This window comes from Thalassophryne amazonica, chromosome 2, assembly GCF_902500255.1.
Source record: "Thalassophryne amazonica chromosome 2, fThaAma1.1, whole genome shotgun sequence".
Classification (NCBI taxonomy): domain Eukaryota; kingdom Metazoa; phylum Chordata; class Actinopteri; order Batrachoidiformes; family Batrachoididae; genus Thalassophryne; species Thalassophryne amazonica.
In genome coordinates, this window is record NC_047104.1 from 10008813 (window position 1) to 10025171 (window position 16359).

The following is a 16359-nucleotide window of genomic DNA, read 5'->3' on the forward strand; positions in this document are numbered from 1 at the left end:
CACTTTCAGTCACATATCAGCAGAAATACACCATAACAAACACTGTTTGGTCAGTTAGCACAGTGCTTTTTTTTTCTTTTTTTAGTAATTTTGTTTGTCTGCTTGTTGATTATAGTCATTTCACGCTCCTATTACAAGATAGTGATTGTGGTGCAGTGGTAGAGTGTCTGCCTGGCAATCATTGTGTGTGTTCAAATCCTGTGAGTGTTTTTTTTTTTACCAAGGTTATTTAACTGCAGTGTTCTGTATTGTGTCCCCCTTAATGTATTATTTATATCAACCCAGTAATATTCAATAAATATACAGCTGGTTTTATCTCATTTTCCTCCACATCAGCAGCACGATGTGGTGCAGCTCGTCCCATGGAACACAATGTGAGCAGCTGCAGCAGCTAACACTTTGAGCTGCTGTTCCTGCTCAACAGACACCGTTGTGTGCACGAGCTCTTGCACCGGGATCATGCATGCCTGCCCATCGGTGCGATGTTTCGTGGTGCACAAATTTGAACTGTTTCGCACTGTTTCACTATATTTGTCCAAACATTGTCCACACTTTGCACGATGTGTGAATGGGCCTTAAGTGTTGGTCGGTGGTAGGTATTATGCAAGTGGTCAGTCTTGACAGTCACGTAACTTCACTGAGCCCATGAGCTTATTGATACAAACATGCATGTTGCAGGGGGACACGCCCACCTCTGTCAGCTGTCCTCGGCAAGTCACAGAACAAAAAGGCTCCCTCTTGGTTGCTTTGTTCTGTGATTTTAATTTAATGTATGTATTATTATGTGTTTGTCCTGCATCTGTCTGATGTCTGTGTTTTTCATTTCACTCCTTGCATGCATGGTCACATCCAGCTGACAGTTGGCAGTCAGCTGACATGTGCTGTATGTCCACAGCAAAGCATATGAACAAAGCAATCACACAAGAATGAGTTCACGCCTTCACCCTTATGTGTTTTATTTAAGTTCCACTGTTTCTCTCTGTCATGTAAACTACAATTTAAGTGGTGGAAGTGACATCAGCAAGCTGGGCCAGCTTCACACCGTCCCGCACGCTCAGATGCTAGCTGGTCCTCATGAGGGCATGAGCGCCCACCCACACATGTGCACTGCATGTTCTCCAGCTGAGTTGCAGGACACAGTGGTCTCTGTCCAGTAGCACGCTGTGCTGGGCAGAGACTGCACTCTGGGACTTTCAGGCACAGCTGACAATGTTGGATTCATGGTGTGTGTGTGTTGGCGGGGGTGGGGGTACACACACTCCACATGCCCTTTGTGTGTGTGTGTGTGTGTGTGCAACCTGGTCTCACGGCAAGTCGTGATTCAGCAGCACGAAATATACATTCATCTATTGGTTCATGATATTGTGACGAAAAGCGCCTCATTTTTGTCACGGCAGCACAAATTCATTCTAATTCTTTCCGTGATGGCTGCACGAAATTAAAAGTGAAGCAGAGGGCTCAGGGTGGATATGGTTAAGGTTGGGGGGAAGGAGTAAGATTAGGTTATGGTTAAGGTTACGGTTGGGGGTGGGAGTAGGGTTAGGAATAGTGAGTTAAAAAAGCCCTGTCACGAAAATTTGACTCATTTCATCACAGGAGCACGAAAAAAAAAAGACATAATTTACAACTTTTGTCAAAATAATTTAGTTCTTCATTACCCTCCAAGTGGCTTCTTTAGTCTACCAGCAAGCTGATGTCATATAACCTTCAGAGTGATAATGTCTGTGCAGTAAACCAAAAGTTGATGACCCAAAGAGTCTGGTTTGGTTTAGATTAGAGGCTGTCCTACTCTAAGCGGTATAACTGGTGCTACAGCATCAGCTTGATAAAGACTCATGAATTCTGAGATCTCTTTTACAAAAATGCCTGAGAAACAACTTAGATATCTCATCCTCAAAGCATAGAAACCCAAAAGATTTTCTCAGTTTAGAGTAAAAACTCCTCCTCTGAAGAGTATCCACAGTGGGGAAAAAAATTATATAAAGTGCAAAATACCAGAAAACAAAAATACACAGCATTGTTATCTCCTTTGTACCACATTTTTACACTGTTTTCTTCTTCTGCAGGTTGGCAAGCAGGTAGCAAAAGAGAAAAGTTAATTGATGCTGGCTTTACTTATAGAGTAGCTCAGGGTTGTTTTAGTCCACAGAAAACAACATGTTGTATATGCAAGAGGCAACATTTCCCAAAAATTGAACGGAGACTGTACGGCCTGTCATTGGCCACTATTCAGTTTTCATTCCCTTGTCTTGTGTTATATTTAAATGTGTCTGCAGTGTGCCCAGCAATTATATTTCGATCATGGATCAAACAGAGGAATGTTTGGAAGAGGAAGCCTACAGCAATTATATTTCGATCATGGATCAAATAGAGGAACGTTTGGAAGAGGAAGCCTACAAATATGACGACCTTTACAACATGCTGTCAAAAACTACAAAGATGCAGAAATGTCCAGCAATTCCTGGAGGGAAATTGTATGTAATGTTCATTTGGAGGTCAAGGATTGTAGAACAAAGTCAATGAGGGATAAATTTGTTCTTCTCAAGAAAAAAAAATAAAAAATAAAAATGGCCAGCAGCAGTGGTGATGCATGTGGCAAGAAAGTCCCTGCCTTGTATGTACATCATATTCTTCACATTGCATTCCCCTGCTGTTCTTGCGGCAGATTGCATTGCGACACCTACCAACGCGACAAAAAACTTCAGTAGGGTCCCACTTTGATGCGATTACGTGGTTACAGTGTTATGGAGGTGGAGAAGCATTAAACGGGCTTTACCCTGTAGTGCCAATGTATTGAAGAAATATAAAATAGAATCTGTGAATATGAATATTTTATTTAACAATCTGGTGAGAAACTCCATTATCATCTATCCTAAACATTTCCATGCCTTCAATGGAATATCATCTGGACCGACTGCTTTTCCGTTCTTCGTCCTCTTCATAGCTGCCTTCATTACATCCTTACTAATCTCTTGCTCTTCCTAAGTTACTCTCTCCACATTGTCTAGCCTTTTTCCATTCATCAACTCCTCAGAATACTACCTCCACCTTCTCAACACACGCTCCTCGCTTGTCAGCAGATTACCATACCAGTACAAAGTCTTCTTGCCCTCATTCCTTTGTCCAGATGTAGCATTCAGTACCTTCCTAGCTGTCTCCCGCACCACATCTGCACTACTTTTCCAGTTGTCTAAAATCTCTTCACCTCCATCCAATACCTGTCTCACGCCTTCCCAAATTTCACACAACAGTCTTCCTCCTTCAGCTTCCACCATGTGATCCTTTGTTCATCCCTGACTCTTCTCTGCTTCATTTCTAAAGTTATTGCCACTAATGCTGTCTAGCTACACACTCCTCTGCCACGACCTTACAGTCACCAATTGCTTTTAGGTTGCATCACCTACAAAGAATGTAGTCCACTTGTGTACACCTTCTGCCACTCTTTTGTCACCCTGCACACCTCCTTCTTAAAATATATATTCAAGAAAGATATTTCCATCCTTTTTACACAATTTACCACCATCTACCCTTCTGCATTCCTGTCCTTGATACCATATCTATGCATTACTTCCTCATCACCTATGTCCCCTTTACCAACATGTCAACTGAAGTCCACTCCAATCACCACTCTCTCTCTCTCTCTCATGCTTCAGAACACTCTCCAACACCTCATCTCTCAACCTGCCTGTAGGACAGATGCACTTTACATGTTGTGCTTTATATATATATATATATATATATATATATATATATATATATATATATATATAATTATTATTATTATTATTATTATTATTATTATTATTATTACTGTTATTACTGTTATTAAAATAAAATAAGAACAGTTTCAACTTTAATGATTCATAATCAGCCCATATACATTTAATCCACTTAATCCATACTGGTTCCCAGTCACCCCCAGTCTGGGGGACACCAGAGGCCAGTTTTAGGCCCTGTGGGCCTGATTGCTCTCCTTTGCTTTCAAACCAGTGGCGATAATGTGGGAATATTTATTCACTCTCCTGTGTGACCTGCTGCATGTGTGCAGAGAGAATTGCGGCTGTAATTGGGATGGTGGCTAAAGGGGCTGCTGGGTTATTCCAGCAGTGGGCCTGGCATCTTTAGAAACATGGCCCCTGGTCCACATCCTTGTCCCTGCTCTCCTGCTCAGCCTAATCTGCTAATAATACCTTTGTCTCATGGTGTCGATGACCATACATCACCCCGGGACTTAAGTGGGAGAGATAAAGGTGGACATAGATTCAAATGTATAATTCCTGATAGAGCTGCAGATTACAATCTCATCCCCCCCCCCCCCCCCCCCAACAAAACAGTAACAATCTTTTGAAGAGAAAACCAAAAAAATTAAAAAAGATGGTTCGTTTGTCAAAAGGCAAAAGCAGTATGTGTTGGACAAGGTATGTCCTGACTCAATTGCAGGACATGAATAATGAACAAATCCATTATTCACACATCTGTAACGAACATAAAACAGACACACAGATGGGGCCCAGAGATTCGTTAGTCAGTCCAGTGAAAATTCAAAAAAACATTTTTTTCATGCAATATGTAAATTTACCTGAAATTACCACTCAAACGTGCAATAAGTGCAATAGCTGAGCACTTTGACTGTCTTTTAAAGCACATTATAAATCCGACTGCCCACAGTGGAAATACTCAGTTCATGCTAACATTAGCCCCTTAGCATCACATTATGTGATGCTAGAAAGTTTTCATGCTTATGTTAGCCCATTAGCACTGTGTTATGTGATGTTAGCAATTTTTCATGCCAAATTTAGCATTGCATTATGTAATTATATCAGGTTTTCATGACCACGAGTGCAGTGTTATAATGATAGCCAATTTTCAAAACATGTGAACGATTAAATCCACGATAAACTGCTGCTTTACGGCATTACCCTTATTCATGTCTTCAGCCACCACAAGTATGTATTTTTTAAGTGCATTATAGACTGATAATTGGCTGGGCTGATCATCAGCCGATTATTAGCCCACCAGATTATCGGTCTATTCCATCGGCAGGGCTGACGGGCCCATTAATCGTCCAATTATCAGCCAGCCAGTAATCAGCTAATAATCGGCCAAGCCAATATTCGAGGGACTCAGTTCATGCTAACATTACATGACACCTAACACCAAGCTGGAAACTGGATGAAATATATGTAATTTAGAAGGATCTTGGAACATGTTTCTCAGTATTTCCCCAATAATTGCTCCAAGGAAAGACTATTATGATCACAGTTAAAAAAAAAAGTCTGTAATCTATTTAAAGTATATTTTTGCCAACACACATTTAAATACTATGATTCAAGAGACTGACTAAAATGTTAGCCATTGTTATTTGAAAAATTTTATCTTTTTTATTAATGTAATAAATTCACTATATTTTATTTATTTGGTACAGCAGGTAGCTGAATGGAAAGCAGCTGGCCTGCCAAAATGCAGACCAGAGATTGAATCTGACTCATGCTACCTGTTTGTGTCTGTGGACAAGACATTCAATCTACATGGTCTCCTTCCACCAAGTCATAAACTGAAACCGGCCTTGAATGGGGAAAAAACCAGTATCAGATTAGGGTACCGGCTTCAGATGGGGAAGTAACCTGTGTTGGTCTGCCATCCCATCCAGTGTCGTAGAGTCATAGACTGGTGTTCACCTGACACTATGAAATACGGAGACACACACAGGCACAAACAGGCCTCAGAGCTAATATAGGACTTACAGTTGTATGCAAAAGTTTGGGCACCCCTGATAATTTTCATTATTTTCCTTTATAAATCACTGGTTGTCTGGATCAGAAATTTCAGTTAAATATGTCATATAGCAGACAAACACACTGATATTTGAGAAGTGAAATGAAGTTTCTAGTATTTACAGAAAGTATGCAATAACTAAACAAAATTAGGCAGGTGCATACATTTGGGCACCCTTGTTATTTTATGAATTTGAATACATTTAGCACTAATCACTGGAACACAAAATTGGTTTGGTAACCTCCTTTCTGCAAAAGGAGTATCTACAAAATATATATATATATATATATATATATATATATATATATATATATATATATATATATATATATATAATTGATCCAAACAACCAATGATTGATAAAGGAAAATCATAGAAATCATCAGGGTGCCCAAACCTTTGCATACAACTGTATCTGGGTGAATCCTGGGTAGATTATATTGAATTTATCCATGCAAGTTGTACGATTCGCTCATCAAGTGTAAAAAAAAAAATAATGTCCACAATTTAAAAATATAACACAATGCTAAAATAGTCTCGGCTGTAAGAGCAGTGTTATTTATAATTTGCAGTTGTTTAATTAATTATTAAGATCCTATATTGTCTTACATACAATTTGTACATATTCAAATTAAATCATCATTTGTTCATGTTGTGCAAATCAAGGAATATAGGTAGATCACCCTCTGTGCATCTGCAGTTATTAATGAGACAACTTTAACTCCATAGGAAGTTAGCTTTGAGTTAGTGAAAGTTAGTGTGCAAGCTAATGTCCACAAAATGTCTTGTAAATACCTCCAGAAGTGTTATCAGGTTACAAAAATGGCATTTTTAGTTTTAGAAGTGTTTATTTCTCACTAGCCTTTAGACAATATACCAGAAATGAAGCTGTTAGCAAGTAGCTACACCAGGAAATGACATCATCATGCTAACCTTGGCGAAATGTCCTGTAAATAAGTTCAGAGGTGATATTCAGTTCCAAAAACAGCGTTTTCAGTTTTAGAAGTGCTTATTTCTTGCTAGCTTTTACATAATATATGAGAAACATGTTTATAAACACACAAAATGAAGCAGTTTTGAAGAGACCAGCAACTGACGTCATGGTGCAGCTCTACTCTGATTGGTTATCACCTGCATCAATCAAAAACAAAATGGATCAGATTGAAACAGCATGTGACTTTTTAACCTCTTAAAATAAATCAAGGTTAGTCAACTTTGAACTTGTTCAAGGCCTGTGTCCCAAGAATGTTCATTTGAATTATTAATGCTGAGCACAGACAGACGGACAGATGGACGGATGGACGAAAAGCCGCCGCAATACCCGATGGCCATATTTGATGGCCTCGGGTAAAAATCATTTAAGCCCATTAAATGATGATTAAATCAACTCTTCAAGTCTAACAAGGTCAGTCATCACACAGCCAAGTTCATAGTTTTTTTTCTAAACCAGCTCAGATATTAATGAGGTCTTGTGGAGTTGAGGTTTTGTTGGGAACGCCTTGATGTTCAGAGCTAAAACAAGACAGTCTCATCAGAAGCCTTTTCCAAGTCTTTAGAGATCAAATTAAGTTTGGATATCAAACAAATGAGTGACTTACACTTAATTTCACAAAGAGAAAATGGTGAAAAATAATTGATTCCTTGACTTTCTTACAAGACAAAAAATGTAAAACAAAGTCAGAAAGGGTGAACAGGCCACTTCTTTGTTCATAAATAGATGATTATTTTTAATTTCCTTAGATGAAACACAGTGTCTCCCGAGAAAGGCGCGAGGCTAGTTATTCTGCAACGCTTGTGTATTTTATTTATAAAATTGAGTGCAAGTAAACAAACACAAAGGGAACTGTTTGAAGTGTAAAAATGAACTCTTAAATAAAGATACTAATGACATTGTCTGAGATTCATCTCCTGTTTCACAATCAACATTTTACCTTTGTTTCTCAAAGCAATTTAGTATCAACTCTGTCCCCAATAACAATCCAAACTGTCAAACCGACATTTCTATTTACATGGACAGTAAGTATTGGAATGCAAGTAGCCATGACTGAACACAAAATGTGCATTTGTCCTTTTTAGAAATGAAAATAACATTCATTTTAGTAGCAACTTTCAATCATGCAAAGTGTTTCCCACATTAAAATATGCTAAAACATACATTAAACACAGTAATAAAAATATTTGATAAAGACAACTATACAAAAATAATATATTAATTTTAACCAAGTGTCAGTGTGTGTGGACATTGGCCCCTGTCTACTGCCCGTGAAACAGCACACCAGATCCCAGACCATTTATATTGTTCTTGCATGTGGGTTCCATGTTCCCTTCATGCCATGTCCCCAAAAATGGAGGTCCCATGGAGGGACATGTCTCACCAAAATCATAACAATTTAGATTTAGGCTGTTAGTGACCATCTGATGATCCCCCAGGATTACTTTGTGCACTTCCGTGACTGGTTTCAAAGAGTACGACATTCACAACAAACAACTACAGAGGCATCCGAAAACAAAGTACTCATGAGTACTTGTGTGTTTCCGACAGGTGACGGAACTATTAGAAGCGTCCCAGCGTGCGCTTCAATGGAATGTAGATGCTAATGTTAAGACACAGATTAATTCCAACATTGACATAAGTGTGATGTCATGTTATGACGACTCATTTTTAAGTGAAAACTGTTCATTTTGATGCAATCATGGTAAAAGCAGCAGTTCTGAGAAAGTTTAGTGCACCTGCAGCCATGAGCCATAACACAGCCTGGTAACAATCTCTGCTCGAGGCTCAGCTTTGTGCATGTTTAATTATAATTCTAATCCAATTGCATTTTTTTTTTCGCAAATCTGATTGGTTAATTGTGTGAGATTTCAGACCGTATAATATTGGGATAATGGTGGCAAAATATTCAACAATTTCACATTTCGATCTATTACTTCACTCCTAACCAGTGTTCTGATGAGATGTCATTCCTGTCAACAGGCCAGCCCTCCGCGCAACTGCACATGTGCACACATGTGCAATATTGTTGGGACATGGAACTGTCAAGACACACAATTCGACAGAACACTGGCTGCGTGTGCTGCTATGCAGATGTCATAATGGCGCTGTTAGCTGAGAGTAAGATAAAGTCGTGTACCGACACCACCACCAAAATTGGTGAATTTAAGCTACCATATGAATGTATTGATGTCGATTCTGACACAGAAATACTGTTTCATATTTGATGGATTTTCACATTTGATGGATTACTCTGTGCCCTGACCACTGTTGGAGCGACGCTGCCTCACGGTAAGCGTCACTGACCGAATTACCTACAGAAAAATAAATTTTGCAGACGATGGAATTGGATTAGAATGGGATGATTTGCGGATGTTCATGCTGTTATACGGTATATCCGTTTTACCAGCCCCACTAATGCATCGCTAGTGAAACTCTTTTTTAAAGATCAGTTTGCGACTGTATAACCAGCATGAACATCTGCAAATCATCAGACACAATAGGGTTATTCCCTAAGTGTTGTTATCAACAAAATCTAAAAAAAAAATACATCTGGGGGGGAGGGGGGGTGCCGTTGTGGAGACACTCATGTTCACAGTGGCAGGAGCTGCTGCACATCTCATCAGCTGCACTGCACACACACACGCACACATATATTCCAGTTACAAATTCACACAGTAAAAAAAAAACTTGCACAAACACAAAAGGAGTAAAATCCTGAACATGCCAGACTCACTCAGTAGTAGGTATATTTCCGAATGTAAACTTCACACGATCAGTGCTCCCACACGCGCTTGAACATGTGATTGCCAGCTGCAGCTCCGCCTTTAGTTCTGTCACAATTATGGCACATTAAATAAAGTCCATTAACTCCTAGAAAAAATGTATTCTGACTTTTTCCAATGTATCAAATCCAACTCCATGTCCATGCAGTTTGTTAAAAACAGTGTCATGGAGATGTCCCACACCCATGTCCACAGCTTCATTAGATCAGCATCCACACAAACAGCGTGTCACCACATTTTAGGTTCCAAAATCCGACACTCTGAAAAAGTAAAGTTTCGGAGTGAAGTGTGTTGTCTCCTGTCTGTAAATACTCTTTAAATCCACACCATCACTTCTGAACGAAAGCTCAGAAGTTTCATTTTCGGATGGAGCAAGTTCATTTCCCTGTCTGTCAGTCATTGTGATGTTTCTGTTCATTCTAAAATGTGCGTCACACACTGAAAAATGCAGAGAAATGACGAGTGAGACGATTTCTGGAAATGCACCTGCTAATAAAGTGAGAGGAATAAAATACATCAGCGATCACTAATTTCGCTATGGGACAAATTTTGTGAAAACCTATATCACAAATATATTCACATTTAGCAGCTAGACTTTGTTTAGCCGCATTTTTGGTTTGTGGATTCTATTTTTTTTATGACAACTAATTCTAATCAATTTACTCCTGCACAGGAGCGCCACTTAAAATTTTTTGATTACACTGAACATAGATTTCATAATATTAAATATAATATAGATCAGCATTGTTTTTTTTTTTCTTAAAAAATATTACTCATCATTGCAATCATTTTTCTGAGGAACAATTTAGCACATTTACTGTGTTAAATGGGACATTCTCCATCATACATTTTAATAGCAGAAGTCTTCCATGAACTTGTCAAAAATTCAGGATTGTTTAAATAGTGCAAATAAACATTTTTCGGTTATCCCAATTTCTGAGACGTGGTTGAAAGAGGAGCATATGGACATTGTCCAGTTTGAGGGTTATGATTTCTTTCTGATAAATAGGATGAACAAACGGGGTGGTGGTGTGGCACTTTACGTTAATTCTGCTTATCACTGTGAAATCCTTCAAAACATGTTTTTCTTTGGAAAATGTCATGGAATGTGTCACTGTGGAAATTAAATGCAAAAAATAAAAAAATATATATAATTGTAAGTTGTGTTTACAGAGCACGAGGATCAAACGTAAAAACTTTTGTGGGGAAGTTGACCTAGATGTACAACACTATTAAAAATAATAAGTCTGTATTTGTTTGTGGAACCTTCAACATAGACTTCTTAAATCCTCATGGTCAAATACATATAACTGAATTTATAAATTCTGTGTTTTTTTTGGGAATGTATCTAGTAATTACTGATCCAACTAGGATAACTGCGAATACAGCGGCACGTATTGACAAAATGCTTACAAATGTTACCGTTGGGAATTTAAAGGGGGGATTACTTTTTAGTGATATCAGTGATCATTTGCTGGTTTTTGTAGTTTTGAATTCTTAGTTGACAAATTGACCATACTGAAAATACAAATTTCAAAAGGAAAATAAGAGAGGAAACTTTGGAAAATCTTATAATGGGCTTAAGGGATCAAAACTGGAGTTACATTTACATTGAGGACATTGATCAATCTTATGAATCATTCATTTCTATTATCTCCAATTTATATGATAAACATTGCCCTTTGGTGTCAAATGTTGTAAATAAGCAAAATGTTGGCAAACCTTGGATTACTAAGAGACTGCAAAATGCATGTAAGAAGAAAAAAAAAATCTGTACAAGCAATTCTTAAAACTAAGAACATTTGATGCTGAGAAAAGACATAAAAGTAAAAATAAGCTAACTAACATTATGCGATCTTGTAAAAGGCAGTATTATAGTGATTTATTGGAAAAAAAAAATAAAACAAACATTTAGGGTACTTGGAAGATTTTCAATGAAGTCATAAATAAAAGAAAATGTGTTAAACAATATCCTGCCCTATTTTACACAATTACTGGTACAGCTGTTAAGGAAAATAAAGTCGGTAAAAATTTAGCTGATTCGATTGTTTCTTCTGGACTGCGTTCTTTGGATTACTGTAAAACAATAAAATTCAGGATTCAATGTTCATTAAAGAAACTGATGAATATGAAATAATTGACATTGTTCATAAACTTAAGGGGGAAAAAATCAACTGATAGTGATAATTTTGATATGTCTTTGAATAAAAATATTATTGATTGTATTGTTAATGTTATGTGTCGGACGCAGGACGGAGAACCGACCAGTGTTTGAAGGACCCAGTATAAAATAAGCAGAGCACGGTACAAGGGATAACAGAATTTAATAACATAACAGTGATGTGATAATACAAACAAATAAGTGCGCGGTCTGGCGTGGTAGAATGCCGGTGTGCTCCCAGCAGCACTAACGGTCCGGAGCCAGAAACAGTTCAGACCCAAGGACCCCGCCGACACCCCCCAGGTGGCCGCGACAAACCGAGTCTGTGAAAGAAGAAACCATCATGTGAGTCCACACTCCACACACAGAGAGACCACTCAAAGGTGTACACAAACAGCAAACACTTCCTGGCTTAATTACTAATCAGCTTCCCACCCTGCAGGCATGGAACACCCAGTTCACATTCTCAACTGCAGTGGAAGCTGATTAAATGACTAACATAACAGCTCAATATAATAAGGTGTGAGGGACACCACATTTACTGACTGTACTCATGTTAGTCACAAAACCTAACGTACCTCAGGAAGTGTGCTGACGAGCGTGAGACCTCACCCCCTCCTCTTTCACAGACCATGGCATCAAACCTGGACGGTCTCTGCATCCATAATGGTGAGATGGCTCTCAAGACGACGATCTCACCCGTCTGGTCACAAGGTCGAGTCTCTGGCAAATACACACTGTGTACTCCGGACTTAAATGCCACCATGCTCCAATCCGTGTAGATGCACCACAGCTGTGAGTTCTGATGAGCTGCACATGATCAGCCTCAGGTGATCAGGGTGAGGTCCTGATAACTCAGCCACACAGCCACTCAGTCCTAAACACATGCCACCTGGAAGGAAAAACAAAAGACAGAAACAGAAGACAGAAACAAAAAGCAGCCAGGCACCCCCAACCATACAACAGTTAAACCTTTTACGTATATTTGTAACTTGTCACTAATGACTGGGAAATTTCCTTTCAGAATGAAATTGGCTAAAGTGATACCGCTGTTTAAATCTGGAGACAAACATGTCTTCTCAAATTATAGCCTATCTCATTTCTGGCCACAATTTTCCAAAATTTTGTAAAAGGTATTTTTAAAGAGGTTATATGATTTCATAACTAAACATCACATACTTAGCGAACAGCATTGTGGTTTTAGAAAAAATCTCATTACCTCACTGGCTGTAATTGATTTTGTTGAACAGATTCCAAATGCAATTGAAAAGTATCAATATACTGTTGTTTTTTTGTAATTACAAAAGCATTTGATACTAGACCATACTGTGCTATTGGACAAATTACAGAGGTATGGTATCAGGGGACGGCATATGATTGGATGTTAGGTATTTATACAATAGATATCAGTGTGTACATATGGTGGGACAAATTCTGAATTCATGAAAATTACTTGTGGGGTGCCCCGGGGTTCAGTTCTGGGGCCATTGTTGTTTCTTCTGTATATTGATGACGTATGTTTGGTTTCCAAGTCCGTTTTATTTTGTATTTTGTTTGCTGATGATACGACTGTGTTTTGTGGTGGGGATCACTTGTGAGAGACCTTGGACACGATGGAGAAGGAGCTACAGATGTTTAAACAATGGTTTGATTCAAATAAATTATCGCTCCACTTTGATAAGACAAAGTGTATCATATGTGGAAACAAGTCCAGGAGTTCCTGCAGAAATTTATTATTAAATGATATTGAAATTGAAATTGTAACTGATACAAAATTTCTTGGTGTTCTTATTGATGATAAACTGAGCTGGAAAATGCATATTAATTTTGTTAAATCCAAAATGTCAAAAGCCATTGCAATTCTGCATAAAGCACAAAATTTAATTTCCCGACACTCATTAACTATTTTATATCATTTATTGCTCGTTCCATACATGACCTACTGTATTGAGGTATGGGGAAATACATATAAAACTAATACTAATCCAATATTTTGGTTGCAAAAGAAAGCTGTAAGAATTATTTGTAACAAATCACATTGCAAGCCAACAAATCCATTGTTTGCCTGCTTACATATTCTAAAATTCTGTGACTTGGTTAATTACATTACAATGCAAATTATAATAAACTGCTGCCACAACATGTCCAGGATCTGTTTAAACTGAGGGACTCCAGTTTGAAATGATTTATTAAAAATATATGCTAATGGTTTTGCAATTTCAGTAATTATTTGCTTTACTAAAGACATATGTACATCAGTATGATCCCTTGACTTTTTTACTTTTACATGTAGTAACTACCTTAATAATTTCCCTTTCCTCTACTGGATCAAGAAACATTGTGTGTGAATTTGTCAATTAATTGCTGATTTTCCCATGGGCTGTGTGGAATTTCACCTGCCAGATCTGGCCCAACATTAGCAAAGAATTTATTAAAACTATCCACTACTTGATTCATGGCATATTCATTTTTGTTCTTATACATAAAATATGTTGGATAGTTGTTGGATTCTCCAATTAGAATCTGGGATGTTCAGTGTTAATCTGAAACCAGAGTGACTGATTGTAAAAAAAAAAAACATTAATGATGACTGGATCTTTACATAGCAGCAGCGCCTCCTGGCTGTCAGGATCCCGTGCCATCTGTTTGTGGATTGGTGACAGCGACTTCTCCACCTGGACAGCTGTGTGGGAGGACGGCTTGATCTTTAGGCTTCTCTATTGACTGGGACTGGTGCCGCAGTTCTGGCTGGCTGCTTCCCTGAGGCAAGTATTGACACCCAGGTTCTGGTTTGGATAGCAGGGTCACAGGACTAGGACTCTCCACTTTTGATTAATTGAGGACTGGCCTTGATTAATGATGCCTTTAGCCACAGTCTTCTTTCAGTGAAGTCAAACTTTTATACAGCTGTGCTGCAGGCGAGGACTCGAAGCAGCTGTTGGTGCATTTAAAAAAAAAAAATTCATAATATTGTACTTCCCATTACGAATTGATGTTTGTCCTTCAAATGAGCTCCATTTTGCAGGTTGCAATTATTCAAACAATTATTTGAAAAAAAAATATTCCACTTATTCTTAAGGAAAAAAACAAATCAATCAGAAAAACTGATCTTCTCTAACATATAAAATGTATTTGTCTGTTTTGCAGCAAGCTGTCATTACAAATTGAGAATTGTTCTGTTTAGATTAGAGCTTTGAATGGACTTAAATTAATACGTACATCCTCCTCTGTTATTGTGACATCATAAAGAGAAAGAAACTTCCAGGTCAGGGTTCTCTGAGAAGGGATTAGAAAGCATAATTTGACTTTAGACAAGACTATAATAGCCATAGCAAAGATGTAAATCTCAAAAATTGAGTGACCACATTGTTGGCTTCCCTCACTGGATTCCTAAATGTGCAGCTTCAGTGTCTGTGATTAAAGGATGATCAGAAAGCACAAGTTTGCTGAAAAAGGAAAAAAAAAAAAAAAAACTGTCAAAACCTTGTCACTGAAAATCCTGTAGAAGCAGTATTTGCTGCATTACTGAATGGAGGTAAGTGTCTCCGGTCTCTGCAGCAGTGTGAGCTAATGCATGTAGTTTAAGCAGCTGCGGCGCAGGACGGCCGACAGCCGATCACCGCGTGATTTATGACGCTGACCGCTGGCTGCATAGTGCAGGCTAATGACACATACACTAAAGTCATTGATTTGTATGAATGCCCTCCGCTCTTCATCTATCACAATTTAATGTCAGTGTTTGCAATGCAGAGTTCAGGAGGAGGAGTGAGAGAGGTGGCATCCAGACGAGGAAGTGAAGAAGAAAGGTGAAGAGGAGAGAAAATCAACGATCACCTCCATGTTTGGGGACAGGGCATGAAAGGAACATGGAACCCAAAGCCCAGCTGTTTGGTTCTCCTCCTGCTCATCCTCTTCCTCCTTTTAGTCAGGATTCATTTGCTGCTCTGATCACATCTCTTCCTCTCCTCAGCCTTATAGAAATCGCTGTGAGAACACAGTGGACACTGTGACCTTTGGAGAGGTAAAGAGGAGAGATGGACTGGGCTCATGGAACAAGATGAGAAGAAAGAAGTGAGACAATGAAAATGTGTACTGAGTTTTGGCTTCTGTTCATTTGGACAAAGTATTTATCATATTTTCTGGACAATTTTGTTTTTAAATTGGTTCGGGAGGTCCTTTTATTCCGGTATGACTTATACGTCAAGAAATAATGTAATGGTTCACAAAAAAATCATTTTGGTATATTTTCAGCACTGTGGAAGTGAGAAACCACATTTCTTTAGGATAATGTGTGACTGAATACTCACTCATCACTCACTCATCTTCAACTGCTTATCCGAGATTGGGTCGTGGGGGCAACAGCTCCAGCAGGGGACCCCAAACTTCCCTTTCCCGGGCCACATTGACCACCTCTGACTGGGGGATCCCGATGCATTCCCAGGCCAGTGTGGAGATATAATCTCTCCACCTAGTCCTGGGTTTTCCCCAGGGTCTCCTCCTAGATGGACATGCCTGGAACACCTCCCTAGGGAGGTGCCCAGGGGGCTGGCTCCTTTCAAAGTGAAGGAGCAGCGGCTCTACTCCGAGCTCCCCACGGACGACCGAGCGTCTCATCTTATCTCTAAGGGAGACATCAGCCACCCTCC